Source organism: Macrotis lagotis, chromosome 1, assembly GCF_037893015.1.
Source record: "Macrotis lagotis isolate mMagLag1 chromosome 1, bilby.v1.9.chrom.fasta, whole genome shotgun sequence".
Taxonomy (NCBI): domain Eukaryota; kingdom Metazoa; phylum Chordata; class Mammalia; order Peramelemorphia; family Peramelidae; genus Macrotis; species Macrotis lagotis.
In genome coordinates this window covers 150,475,834-150,490,065 of record NC_133658.1, presented here as the reverse complement: position 1 = coordinate 150,490,065, position 14,232 = coordinate 150,475,834, and positions in this window count along the sequence as shown.

Below are 14,232 nucleotides of genomic sequence, written 5' to 3'. Positions count from 1 at the left end.
GTATTAAACATTAGGAATACAAATAAAAGCAAAAAGAAAAAAGTGTCTTCCTTCAAGAAGCTTACATTCTCACGATATTATTAAGCTAATTCTAATGTATCTATATAATGGATTAGATTGATAATATATCTAAAAATATTGCATGAAGTCTCTGAACTCTACATTACTTCCTCAGTGAGATCCACCACTAAGAAAACTAGTCTGCCTAATTTCCATACTGGAAAAAGCAAGTGGATGACAAATGTCTATCAATTATGACTTGCAGATAGATGGCAGCCTCTAAATTCAGTCCATCATTATATACATCATGGACAAATAGTATGGGTGAGCAATACATACAAGAGAGTTTAAAGAGGGAGAGTGGGGGGCGGAAGGGTAGAAATAGAGAGCGAAGGTAGCTCTCATTTTATGAGGTGATGTGGCTCATAATTTTCCACTCTCCTTCTTGGTGCCATTTGATAAAGGCAAAGTGCTCTAAAGTCCATGGAATCAGAAACACAGCTAGGAGAGAAATGAAATCAGACTGACCTGGGCCTATCTCCAAAATGGAGGACTTAGGAAGGAACTCACCAGTGGAAGAAGGAGACTGACATTATGGAGGGAAATTCCAGGATGAGGAGGCAACTGGATCATGGTGGTAAAGTCCTGGAGAGTCAGAAACATAGTCTGAACATAAGATGAACCTGTCAGCACTCTTCTGTACATCACCTCATAATCACTCTTCACTATTTATACTTGTACCCTGAGTCCATTTGTTTCTATCTGAGTACTCTTTTTCCTGTATGGTGACTACCCAGAATCATATGGATCAGATATTTGCTTCTGCCTGGTGTGGGTCACCACAGCTCCCCAAATCCTGATACTGCTTCATGGGAATTGAGATAGCACATGAGGTCTGCCCTCTCTGGAGCAAAATCCACAAGCAGGGATTACCTGTTCTTGCCTTAAAGACAGACTCAATCAATTGTAATCTTTGTCTTCCTTATCTCTCTTCATCTTTTCCACAAACTTATCAAGCAAGACTTGGTCAAATGCTTCCACCAAATCTAGGTAAATTATATTGACATATTTCCATGATTAACTAGTCTGGTAACCCTATCAAAAGAAGAAATGTCATTTGGCATGACCTATTCTTGATGAATAGTTAGTTCCATGATGTTATATCACAAACAAACCCAGGATCTGGATCTCAGCATCTTGCTTAAACTATAACGTAATCACTAGTGTCAAAGAGATTCTTTCTGCATCCCTAGGGGATCAATGATGATTACATATTATTTTGGGGTGGGCCTTACTCAGACTGCTTCCCTGGTAGTTAAGGTTTAATAATATCAAACTAAACATTGGTATAGATCCTTCATCAATTAACAAGATATTTACTTATCCATAGCAAAAGAGGGTTATTCAACAAGAATAGTTATTGAAGACAGTTTATGTGGATTCAACTTAATAAAGTTCTTTTGTCTGAGAAGCCCATTCTGATCCATCAGTCAAGAATCAGAGAGAGCACCTGGAACTCCTCATGACTGTTTTGTACTCAGGCAACTGGGAAGGGATACTAACAACCTGAGTTTTTAGTTCTTGAACCAACCAAGTATTGAGAATGCTCACAAAACCTTTAAAGAAAAACTAGCCTATCTTGGATAGGGTTAGGGGTTAGGATATCCTTTATCTACATAAATGTCACCTGGATGTCCCAACTTTTCTGTAATAACATTGTTTTACCTTGGAATTTTCAAGCTTAAAGACCATCACCAAATCAGTCACAGATGGACACATCTATATTAATGCACACTTTGGAAATACATTGACTAAGACTTAATTTTGTTCTATTGAGTAATAAGCTTTAAAATTTCCTTTGTCCTTCTCTATGATTATCTGTCTGTCTGTCTGTCTCTCTAGTTTCATGAGAGAAAGTTTAGTGTAGAAAAGAGGTGTTACATACACTTCCTTAAAGATTTCAAAGTTTTGCTGCCTTCAGCATAGGGTTTCTTTTGCATGTTCTCAGTGTGGTCAAGCTGATTGTCCTGTCTTCATCTTTCTTAGCACCATTTCCATTCCTTTATATATAGCATATCAGGCACAAGGACTCTAGAGTCAGAATGTTATGGTTCTATCACCATTAATGAGGGCAGTAATTTATTATAAAAGTAACAACAGATGTGTTCCACTTTTTTTGTTTGTTTTTCTTCCAGTCTCATCTGCGTAAAAGTTTTGCTTCAGTGACAGGAATGCCAACAGAGGACTCACTATCTAAACCTTTTTCCTCACCAGTATTTTAGTGTCTTCTTGAGTATTATTAAAATTTGAAAAAAACTTGCAAAGTAGGATAGGAAGGGAAGTGAAAAGATCAATTATTATGTGATCCAGATGTGATGTGAGATGTGAACCAGATTAAAATGTAATTGAGAAATATTTAACAAAATAAATGAAAATACAGTGAATAAAAATAAAGATAGTTTCAATTTGTGGTTTTCTAAGTCAATATACTGGAGGGAAGGATATCTATTTCTGCTTGATAGCCCTGGTATCCTGGATAGAGAGTTGTCTTTGGAGTCAGCTTGAATTGTGTTGAAGTCCAATTTCTGCTCCATATTGTTTGTTTGTACTTAGGTTAAGTAATTTAACATTTTGGTGTCCCAGACAATTCTCTGAGGCTCTAGCAAATTATAAAAAAGGTACTGCTCTGCTTTTGTAGAGGATTTTACTAATCTGAAACATGAAGAAATTACAGTTCTGGTACCAAAATATGTTTAATTATATATTTATATAGATATAGATATAGATATAGACATTTAAGAATGCTTTATTGATACATTGTCTTTTTATATCATAGTCATTTAGAATTATAATAATAGCTAATATTTACATTTTTCCTATACTATATTACATGATCTGTGTTAATCACTTTACATTATCTCATTTGATCCTCACAAAAACCCTGGAAGGTAGGTATCATTATTATCCTCATTTTACAGTTGAAGAAATTGAGGCAAATAGAATGATGTAATTTATCTAGGGCCACGCAGTTAGTCAATTTCTAAGGCAGGATTTGAATTCATGTTTGTGATTCCAGTTCTGATACTTATTAAGATGACCAAAAGATGACCTCCCAATCTCTAATGAAAACTTTTGCAAAAGAAAAGCAATTAAGTCAAACCTATGTCTGATAGAATATGTAACAGAGCTATTTTAATTGTTTCTCCATCTCTCAGGTAGTTGCATGACTATGAAGATGGACCCCATTGTAGAAAGATAAGTTGCTCGTTTCTTATGTTTTCATGAAGGATATTCTCAACACATTCATAGACTAGCCTCAAAGATTTTATAGAGATGAAAAAGTAGGCTCTTAGGAGGAGCTAGCTTACTTAGGTCTCAGCTTTTTCTGCAAACTGATTTTCTCTTCTAACACTGCCTTTTTGTCACATCATAATTTTCAGAATTTGAGGTGACATCCCTTATAATTTTCCACCTTCCTTTTCTGTATCACTTTACAAAGAATTTTATATTTTAAATCAGGATGTTTTTAATGTGAATATTTTGATAGCATTAATTCAATATAAGTGACTTTCTTTTTAATCTTAAGTATTTTATTTTATGCATTAAAAAAAGTTAGTCTGAGAAGGGATCAAGATGCTTTATGACAGGTTTATCACACAAAAAGGGTTAAGATCCCCCTGTTTGAAATCAAAGTTGCTATTTATTGTCATGACCATTTTCTTTTCATCATTTGTTGGCTGAAGTTGCTTTGGGGCTTGTGGTAGAAATTGCTTTATACCAGTTAAACTTTTAAGGGAAGTAATAGTAATCAGTCTTTTACTTTAACCATTGGAACACAATCCCCCCCCCCCAAAGGTCCAATTAAATCAATTCATTGCAAGATTATTTTCTAAAAATTTTCCAGGTTTTTTCCCACTCTAATTTGGGAGCTCTCAAGTTCTGTTCATGTTCATTGTGTATTATACATATGTTCTTGGCAAGAACCCTCACTCAGTGTGGCCTCCACTAATGGGCCAGGAAATTTGCCAGAAGTCAAATGATGGAGCATTTAATTGAACAATACCAACAAAACATAACTAACAAGAGAACCCTTTCCATAAAATATTTCTTAATACTTCATAACCAGTGGAAAATTATTTTCCCCACAAATGGCTATGCCAGTGGGAAGACCAGAACAAATACCAGTTTTTCTCTTTTCTTCTGTGTCTTTATTCTACTGGATCTTTCTACTTGTTGGTGTCCACTCATGGAGATCATGTTTATTGCTTCTCAAACACTTCCATGGGCATCTCCTTGCACCTAAAGCATGTTTCAAGGAGACTGGAATGAGGGCTGTCTTAAGTTGTCATCAGAATAATTCTCTGAGACCATTCCTTGCCCCCTTATCTGCTGGTCAAGTTCTCCTCCTCCCCCAACTGTCAATCATAGTTCCACATCTGACATTCCATCTTGTTGTTGCTCCTTTACCCTAAGAGAGATTTTTTTTCTGCTTTTACTTCTAATAAGCAATCATTTCCTGCCTAGGTGGAGTATTTGTAAGCTATTGTTTTATGTTTTATGTTTAAAATTTTTTTTTTAGTCAAAATGCCTGGATTCAGACCTAGTTGAGTGTTATTAATCTTTTAAAGGTAGACAGCCTAGGCCATGTGCCTGACTAGTCTAGGAGCTATTCATCTTTATTTTGGTTTATCTTTTTCACCTTTCTCATGTCTTTATTTGGTAAGAGTCAAAATGTTCCTTAGCCAGACACTCTAAGTTACTTCATCATCCTTCCTCACAGAGGCTCTGCAGTCATGATTCCTGTCTGGGTTAGGATATGTGACTTTCCTTTACTCTTCCATGACTCAGAGGCAAGGCAGTGTGCTCTGTTTACTTTCTCTTATACTGTGGCTTTTTGAGGCTGAAGACCACATTTCTCTTAGTTGATCCTTTCACATCCCATCCTGCCCTACTTTGTAAATTGATCTCAAGCTTTAAGAATACTCAGAGAGGCATTAAAATGTGAAGAGAAAGGTATAGGCAGTGAGTTCTCTGTTGGCATTCATGTCACTGAAGCAAAACTCTTGCTCCCCTTAAGGATGAAACTAGAAGAATAACAAACAGACAAAAAATTGGAACACATCTGTCAGCATTTTTATAATAAATTATTTACCTCATTAATGAAGATGGAGCTGTCATAGTCTGACTCTGGAGTCTTTGTGCTTGATATGCTATATAAGGATATGGAAATGGTGCTGAGGAAGATGAATATGGGACAATCAGCTTGACCAGAAATATACAGAAGAAATCTATATTGAAGACAACTTAATTCATAAATCTTTGAGAGATCAGTTTATAGGATATGTAAAAGAGGGGCAGATATAAAATGATCGGAGTAAATTCAGTGAAGAGAATATAGATTACTACTGACTCATATGTTTATTTTCTTCTTTTTTTGGTAATGATTTCATGAGAATGACCTGTACAAATTTATTTTGTCAGTTTGATTAAAATAAGGTATTCAACAGAGCAGAGGTTGAAGTATGGACTTGGACTCGGGAAGACCTGAGTTCAAATCCTGTCTTAGATATGTTCTTAACTGGGTGAGGCAGGACAAATAACTCCCTCCTTCTTTGGCTTTCTCATCTGTAAAATGTGGATAATAGTAGCACTTGGTTTTTACGGAGTTGTTAGGAATAAATGAGAGAACATATGTAAAGTGCTTTGCAATCTTTAAAACACTGTATAAAAGCAGCTAGCTATTATTAAAACGGAAAAAGGAATATTTGAGTTTTCATAAATGATTTTCTATAGAAGACCATATATTCACAGTTATACAATTGATTGAGAGGTGTGGGGAATTGAAGAGCCTTTTGAGTTTATTTTTTGTGACTGTAAGAAATCATTTGGCTTGGTAGAACAATACATAGTCAGCTAGTTGTCTCCTTTGCATCTAATAAAATTATATCAAAGTCTTTGAGAAATGCAACTGCAAAATAGCTTTTTTCAGTGTCTTTCTGATTTATTTCAATTTAACAGACATTCATGTGTGGAGGCAGCTAGGTGGCATAGTGGATAGACTGCTAGACCTGAAGTCAGCAAGACCCATCTTCCTGAGTTCAAATCTGACTTCACACACTTATTGGATGTGTGATCCTAGGCAAGTTACTTAACCCTGTTGGCCTCAATTTCCTCATCTGTAAAATTAACTGGAGTAGAGAATGGTGGACTACTCCATTATCTTTGCTAAGAAAACCCCAAGTACAGTCACAAAGAGTTGGAGGTGACTGAAATGACCAAACAAAAGCAAGATGTGCAAAGCAATTAGCTAGGTGCTAGTATTAATTACTAAGACATAAATTTATAAATATAATATAAAGAAAACTACCTTTTCCTGGCAGATTATTGAATCTGTTCACCAATGAGTATGTACAAAGTACTGTAATTTGAAGATGGATAGATAAGTAACAACTGAACCATTCAGGGGAATTTTCATGGGGGAATTAACATCTGAGTTAAGTTGAATAGAAAGAGAAGGTTTCTGAAAGGTGGACATGAAACATGGGGAACAGCATGGGCAGACATATAGGGGTAGGAGATGGCAGGTCAAGTTAAGGAGAAAGTTGGATATATAGTCCATTTTAACCAGCTTCTAAGTATATGGAGAGTAAATGTAAACAGGACTGGAAAAGTAGATTAGATTTGTATTAAATTACCAGATGAAGAGTTTGTATATGGTTTGCCCTAGATCATATAGTTAAGCAAGTATCTGAAACTGGATTTGAACCCAGGTCTTCCTGATTCCAAGTCTAATAATCTATCCTCTGCTCCACGTAACTGCTTCTTTTCATCAAAGTTATAAAAATAGCTTAGTTTAGTTCATTCTTATAACCATTTTATAGAAAGGAGAAAAATAAATATATGAGTTAGCAGATGAAATGACAGGTCAGCAAAGACTTTTGAACAATGGAATGACATGTTCAGAACATAAAGATTATTTAGGCAACTGTTTGGAGGGTAGTTTGGACAGGGGAAAATTTGGGAGCAAAGGTGATCAAATTAGGAGGTTAATATAAGGTGTTGAGGACCTAAATTAGGATTATAACCATTAAGAAGGGGATGGATTAAACAAAAGTAATGGAAGTTGACTTGACTACTGATTTGTATATGGTGGGGGCAGGTGAGGGAGAAGGAAGAGCTAAGGATAAATCCAACAACCAAATGTTTACTAAGTACCAGATTTCCATCCAGGTCTTGATATAATTATAAAGAATGAGCAGTCTCTACAAATACCAAGTAAACATCTATATCTATATCTATATCTATATCTATATCTATATCTATATCTATATCTATATCTATATCTATATCTACATCTACATCTACATCTACATCTACATCTACATCTGTATCTGTATCTGTATCTGTATCTGTATCTGTATCTGTATCTATATCTATATCTATATCTATATCTATCTATCTAATCTATATCTATACCTATCTCTCTCTCTCTCTCTCTCTATATATCTCTATATATATATATATAATATATATATAATACACATGCAGGTTGTACATATATAAATATATGTATATATATATTTATATAAATATGTGAATAATTACAACTGTAGAGAGATTAATTAAAGACAAGGTCATTTGGGAGGAGGGTATTAATCATTAGAAGAAAGGCTTCATGAAGAACATGGTCCTTGAGAAGTGTTTCAAAGGAAAAGAAGGACTCTATTAAGCCAAGGAAGGAGGGAACATATTCTGGGCATGAGAGGTGGCTGTTGAATGGCATAGATATTGGAAATAGAATGTCATGTATGAGATGGGGGAGAAGACTGGATCATATAATACAGGAAGGGGAATAATGTTAGATGAGTCTGCAAAGATAAATTGGGACAGGTTGTGAAGGGCTTCAAAAGGTATGCAGGATTTCCAGCCAAGATGGTGGAGAGAAGATGGGCACAGTACTAAAGTCTCCTGATCCTCCCTCATATATAATACGAAACAAACCTCTTAACAGAAATCTGATCTACAAAACCCAGAAAGAGAAACTAGGAGAAGAACAACTACCCCAAGGTTTATCTCCAGGGATCTTTGGGCGCAGAGGGAGGACTCTGCCAGGAGCATAGGGGAGTGTGAGAGCCTGAGAGCGCAACTAGCCTGATTGATGGGGAGGGCAGGAGCCTGAGAGCTTGAAGGGGGGGGGGATAGCCTGATGGGCCATGGGGGTGTGGGCCAACTAGGGAGCAGGAGCATTGGTTGTGACACTGATGGTCTGGAGCATGCTGGTGGAGCTGGATAGTGAGTTCCAGTGCAGGCCATGCCTTCATTTCAGCTGAAACCTCTTCCCAGAACAAACACAATTACAGCCCACCATTGTCCCAGGCTCAGGTGTGAGCAGCAGACCTCCCTCAGCTGTGAATAGGAAGAACAATTACCTTGTCCTAGGGCAAAGCCCACCATTGTTCAAAGATAAAAGTATTCAACAGCTTCATCCACCCGCTCCAGACTAAAGGAGAGGGCCTCAAATTAAGGTCAAATTAAAGTCAGAGAAAGCAAATAACATAGCCTACCTTCTGACCTACTTGGAGTTACTAAACCCAGTGAGTAAAGTCTCTAGTGATCTCAACAACAAACCTCCATGGACCAGCCCCTCCCCCAAACAAGTTCTTAGGAAAATGAAGAAAGGTCATTGAAAAGGAGGGTACACAGACAAATTCCTAGAAGAAAAATACCCTAATTCAGAGAGACCTAGAACCTCTGAGGAGAATATGATCTGGTCTCCAGCACAGAAAGACTTTCTTGAAGAAATTGGGAAGGAGTTCAAAAATCAATTGGATAATTTGAGAGAGACAATTAACACCTTGCAACAAGAAAACAAATCCTTGGAAAATACAGTTGGACAAATGCAAAAAGAAAATTCTCTCAAAACTTCAAATGGTCAAATGGAAAAGGAGTTACAAAAGGTAAATGAAGAAAATTCTTCTCTAAAAAAAGAATGGAGTCTGTGGAAGCTAATGATTTCATGAGACAGCAAGAGTCTGTTAAACAAAACCAAAATATTGGGAAAAAAATAGAAGAAAATGTAAAATACCTCACCAGCAAAAAACCTCCAGAATAGATTGGGAAGGGACAATCTGAGAATTATAGGTCTTCATGAAAACATTGAAAAGAAAGAAAGCCTGGACTTAATATCATAGAATTTAGTGATGGAAAACTGCCCTGATATCATGGAACCAGAGGGCAAAATGATTATGAAAGAATTCATCCATCCCCTCCAGAAAGAGAGCCTAAAATGAAAACACCAAAGAATATTGTGGTCAAATTCCAGAACTATCAGATAAAAGAGAAAATCCTGCAAGCAGCCAGAAAGAAACAATTTAAATACCAAGGAGTCACAGTAAGGATTACACAGGACCTGGCTACACCAACATTAAGGGATCGAAGGGCCTGGAATGAAATATTCTGAAGATCAAAGAAGCTTGGAATGCAGACAAGAATTCACTACCCAGCAAAATTGAGCCTTCTCTTCCAGGGGAAAAGATGGACATTTAATGAAATGGGAGACTTCCAACATTTCCTGATGAAAAGACCAGAGCTTAATAGAAAATTTGGACATAAAATAGGAGGCACAAGAGACACATGAAAAGATTAAAAAAAGGGGGAAAGGAAAAAAAAACTCCTATCCAATAAGATGAAACTGGATATATCCCCACCTGGGAGAAAGATTCTCATAACTCTTGAGAACTGTAACTCTATTAGAGATGTGATGGACATTCATGACTTTTCTGTGACTCAGAGAGAATGATTTAAAAACAGCACATCCTTAAAGGGGGACAGTAAGGGGATGGGAGGATGGAGGAGACTGAATGGAGTAAATATCAATACATTAAGAGGTACAAAAGACCTATTGTAATAGAGGGGAAAAAGGGAGGAGCTAAGAACACCTGAATCTTCCTCTCATCAGACTTAGCTTAAAGTTAATTTACACAAACACTCAGTTAAATTAAGAATCTTATCTTACCTTTCAAGTATTAAAAGGGGAAAAGGGGAGGGGGGGACAGGGAGGGGGAGAAAAAGGGGAAGTAACAGAAGGAAGGGAAGGAAGAAGGGGAAAGAGAAAGGGAAAAGAAAGGGAAGAGGGTTGGATATAGGAGGGCAAACACACTGAAGGTGGCAATAATCAGAAACAAAATACTGGGGAATATGGATAAAGGGGAAAAAGGGGGAAAAATACAAAAAAGAGGTAAGATAGCATGGACAACAATAAAGAGCTAGTAATTATAACTTTGAATATGAATGGGATAAACTCTCCCTTAAAATGGCAGGGTGGATTAAAAACCATAATCCTACAAAATGCTGTTTACAAGAAACTCATTTGAAGCAGAGAGAAACATATAGAGTAAAAGGTAAAAGGTTGGTTGTACAATAGATTTTGCTTCAGCTGAAGTGAAACAGGGGTAGTAATCCTTATCTCAGACAAAGCAGTTACAAAAATAGATATCTTTAAAAGAGATAAGGAAGGAAACTATATCCTCCTAAAAAGTACCATAGACAATAAAGTAATTTAAATGCTAAATATGTTTGCAACCAATGGTATACCATCCAAATTCTTAGAGAAGTTGAAAGAGCCACAGGAAGACATAGACAGCAAAATTCTACTAGCGAGAGACCTTAACCTCCCTCTCTCATATTTAGATAAATCTAATTATGAAATAAACAAGAAGGAAGTGAAGGAGATAAATAGATTGTTTGTGGGAACACAAGGTATTCTAATGGACTGCCACCTGGACAGTCTCAGGAACTGGCTTGCCACCCTTAGAGATAAGGTGCGCTGGAGTCCTTGGGAGCTGGACATTCCACCCCAAAGACCAAGGGCACAAGACACAGCTATATTTTACCACCTCCCCCCTAATATACCCCCTTATTCTGTAATGCAAGACACTGCATGTACACACCACTTGTGCACCCCCATTCCCTCAATTTTCTTTGTTCTATCCTGGAAGACCTAACAGTATATATGTAGAAGCTAAGCAGTAATAAAATTGAGCTGGAGGCATAAGGCAGTGGTGGCTTGACTCCTTATTCTCAGCTCCCCTATGGGAGGGAAGTCATCGCTGTGGGCCCCAAGGTGAAGCAAGCCACAACAATTGTTAGAAAACCTAGATATGATTGACTTATGGAGGAAACTGAATGGGGATAGAAAGGAATATACTTTTTTTCTGCAGTACATGGCACTTACATAAAAATTGACCATGTACTAGGGCATAAGAACCTAATGATCAACTGCAGAAAGGCAGAAATAGTGAATACATCTCAGAAATAGTAAATACATATTTCTCAGATCATAATTCAATAAAAATCATATGCAATATTGGACCAGGGAGATATAGACCCAAAACTTATTGGAAACTAAATAACCTCATTTTAATAAATTAGTGGATCAAACAACAAATTATAGAAAGAATTAATTATTTCATTCTAGATAATGACAATAATGAAACAACATACCAAAACCTATGGGATTCACTCAAGGCAACTGTCAGAGGATATAGTATATCTTTAAATACTTGCATGAATAAATTAGAGAAAGAAGAAATCATTGAACTAAATATGCAACTAAAAAAAACTAGAGAAAGAACAAATTAACCCTCCCAATTAAATACCAAATTAGAAATTCTAAAAATTAAAGGAGAAATTAATAAAATTGAAAGCAAGAAAACTATTGAACTAATAAATAAAACCGAGAGTTGGTTTTATGAAAAAAAACCCCCAATAAAATTGATAAAGCTCTGGTCAATGTGATAACAAAAGAAAGAAAAAACAAAACTGCCTAGTATCATACATGAAAAAAGGTGAACTTACAAGCAATGAGGAAGAAATTAAAGTAATAATTCAGAATTATTTTGCCCAACTCTATGGCAATAAATTTGGCAATCTAATTGAAATGGACAAATATTTACAAAATTATAAGTTACCCAGGTTAAGTGAAAAGGAAATTAAATACCTAAGCAACCCTATCTGAGAAAAAGAAATTCAGCAAGACATTATTGAACTACCTAAGAAAAAAATCTCCAGGGCCAGATGGATCCACAAGTGAATTCTATTAAACATTTAATGAACAATTGGTTCTTATTCTATCTAAACTCTTTGGAAAAATAGGTGAAGTTGGAACTCTGCCTAACTCTTTCTATGACACCAATATGGTGCTGATACCTAAAACAGGAAGAGTTAAAACAGAGAAAGAAAATTATCGACCTATCTCCCTGATGAATATAGATGCAAAAATCTTAAAATAAAATCTTAGCAAAATGATTACAAGTTTTCACTAGGATGAAACACTATGACCAAGTAGGATTTATTGCAGGGATGCAGGGTTGATTCCATATTAGGAAAATTGTTTGTATAATTAATTATATCAATAACAAACCTATCAGAAATCATATGATTATATCAATAGATTCTGAAAAAGCTTTTGGCAATATACATCAGTAGGAATACTAAAAACATGAGACAGTTTAGGAATAAATGAATTGTTCCTTAGAATAATAAGAAGTATCTATCTGAAACCATCAACAAGCATTATATGCAATGGGGATAGACTTGAGGTGCTCTTAGTAAGATCAGGGGTGAAACAAGGATGCCCATTAGCACCACTACTATTCAATATTGTATTAGAAATGTTAGCCTCAGCAATAAGAGAAGAAAAAGAAATTGAAGGAATTAGAACTGGGAAGGAAGAGACAAAACTCTCACTCTTTGCAGATGACATGATGATATTCTTAGAGAATCCCAGAAAATCATCTAGTAAACTACTAGAAATAATTAGCAACTTTAGCAAAATCACAGGATATAAAATAAACTCTCATAAATCCTTAGCATTTCTATATGACTAACAAGATACAGCAGAAAGAGCTAGAAAGAGAAATCCCATTCAAAGTAAGCTCAGACAATACAAAATACCTGGAAGTCTACCTGCCAAGGCAGACTCAAAAACTTTTTGAAAACAATTACAAAACACTTTTCACACAAATAAAATCAGATTTAAATAACTGGGCAAACATCAACTGCTCATGGATAGGCCCAGCTAATATAATAAAAATGACAATTCTACCCAAACTAAACTACCTGTTTAGTGCCCTACCAATTAAAATTCCAAAAAATTACTTTAATGAGTTAGAAAAAGTTGTAAGTAAATTCATATGGAGAAATTAAAAGTCAAAAATTTCCAGGGATTCAACGAAAAAAAAGCACGAAAGAAGGTGCCTTAGCCTTACTAGATCTAATATTATATCATAAAGTATCAGTCATCAAAACTGCCTAGTATTGGCTAAGAAACAGAGTGGTGGATCAATTGAATAGATTAGGTGCAATAGCAGTAAATGATTATCGTAATCTGCTGCTTGATAAACCCAAAGACTCCAGCTATTGGGATAAAAACTCTCTCTTCGATAAAAATTGTTGGGAAAATTGGAAGTTAGTATGGAAGAAACTTAGATTAGACCAACACCTCACATCCTATACTAAGATAAAATAAAATGTATACAGGATTTAGACATAAAAATAATATTATAAGCAAAGTAGAAGATCAAGAAGTAGTTTACCTGTCAGATCTATGGAAAGATAAGCAGTTTATGACCAAGAAAGAGATGGAGAACTTCATTAGAAACAAACTAGATGATTTTGATTGCATTAAATTAAAAAGCTTTTTCACAGATAAAACTACTATAACCAAGATCAAAAGAAATGTCATAAATTGGGAAAAATCTTTACAACTAGTATTTCTGACAAAGGACTCATTTTTAAAAATATACAGAGAACTGAGTCAAATTACAAAAAAAGCCATCCTTCAATTGACAAATTGTAAAAGAATATGCAAAGATATTTTACAGATGAGGAAATCAAAGTGATCCATGGTCATATGAAAAATTGCTCTAAATCATTACTTATTAGAGAAATGCAAATTAAAGCATCTCTGAGGTACTGCCTCACACCTCTCAGACTAGCCAATATAACCAGAAAGGACAATGACCAATGTTGGAAGGGATGTGGGAAATCTGGGACACTAATACATTGTTGGTGGAGCTGTGAACTCATACAACCTTTCTGGAGAGAAATTTGTAATTAAGGCCCAAAGAGCAACTAAAATGTGCATACCCTTTGATCCAGCAATACTACTACTGGGTCTATACCCTGAAGTGATTATGAAAAAGGGTAAAATCGGGGCAGCTAGGTGGCGCA